Genomic DNA, 1,441 nt, shown 5'->3' on the forward strand with positions numbered 1-1,441 from the left:
GATCGCACCCTGGGCCAAAGGCAGGCACTAAACTGCTGCGCCACCCAGGGATCCCCAGGTCTACCTTTATAAAGAATTGCAATGGGAAATCTTTCATTAAGGAAGATAAAAGGCAAGTGCTTGCATATCATAGTAAGAATCTTTAGATTTCCTTCATGAGGGAAATGCCTTTTGAATCTTGTCTTAGGAGACAAGATAGGCGATTCGGGGGGCAGGGGGAGGATTCTTTTCATGAAGACATTTTCAATAACAATCACAATACTTTTTATTTTCTTAAAACATTTTATAGAAAAGGCTATTTTTTTGGGATCCCTGGGTGGCGCAGTGGTTTAGCGCCTGCCTTTGGCCCAGGGCGCGATCCTGGAGACCCGGGATCGAATCCCACGTCAGGCTCCCGGTGCATGGAGCCTGCTTCTCCCTCTGCCTGTGTCTCTGCCTCTCTCTCTCTCTCTCTGTGACTATCATAAATAAATAAAAAATTTAAAAAAAAAAAAAAAAAAAAAAAAGAAAAGGCTATTTTTGCAATGATTTAGTTACCACAAGAATCAGGAAGAAACATACAGGAATCCACTGGTTTCACTCTGGTAATGGAGGACCAGTATACACGATCTATGAAAGTTTCCAAACTTCAAGATGAGTATAATCTTTCTTTTTCTTTTTTTTATGGTGAAAAAATTTATATTTAGATTTATCACCAGCTGGACTCAGTTTAGATGGTCCCAATTTTGTTGGCAACATCCAAAGCATCATAGTCAGGAGCCAGTCGAACATATGCTTTCTTCTCTCCATCAGGCCTGATCAAGGTGTTGATCTTGGCCACATCAATGTCATAAGGCTTCTTCACAGCCTGTTTGATCTGGTGCTTATTGGCCTTGACATCCACAATGAACACAAGTGTGTTGTTGTCTTCTGTTTTCTTCATGGCTGACTCAGTAGTCAGGGGGAACTTGATGATGGCATAGTGATCAAGCTTGTTTCTCCTGGGGGCACTCTTTCAAGGATAGTTGGGCTGCCTTCGGAGACGCAGGGTCTCGGGTTGTCGGAATGTAGGTGACGTGTGGATCTTCTTTTTTTTTTTTTGGTGACTGTGCACGCCTTTCAGCACCGCTTTCTTAGCTTTCAAAGCCTTTGCTTTGGCTTCCGCTTTGGGAAGGGCAGGGGCTTCCTTCTTCGCCTTCGGCACCATCTTCGTGAAAGGCGAGTATAATCTTTCTATCGTTACTAGACTTATATGAAGAAAGTGAACCTCTTCATAGTTATCCAATAAGGGACCTTATAAGGATGTAGTGTGGGATAAAGAGGATGGTGAGTCTCTTCAGCCGGGTATGGGCTCTGATTCAGTGGTAATAGGCTGGTGCTGGCCAAAGGTAGATGACTGCTTGGGGCAGGAATGAATGGAAACTGCCTCTGCTCCTTCTGTCACTACTTCTTACTTTCCATC

At 43.7% G+C, this 1,441-nt stretch overlaps 1 pseudogene; it reads right to left on the minus strand.

Moving 5' to 3' along the window:
• Positions 1-521: 521 nt before the first annotated feature.
• Positions 522-1,216, minus strand: LOC112672588 (60S ribosomal protein L23a-like; annotated as a pseudogene).
• Between the last annotated feature and the right edge of the window lie 225 nt (positions 1,217-1,441).

The sequence above is a fragment of the Canis lupus genome, chromosome 28 (genome assembly GCF_003254725.2).
Source record: "Canis lupus dingo isolate Sandy chromosome 28, ASM325472v2, whole genome shotgun sequence".
Classification (NCBI taxonomy): Eukaryota; Metazoa; Chordata; class Mammalia; order Carnivora; family Canidae; genus Canis; species Canis lupus.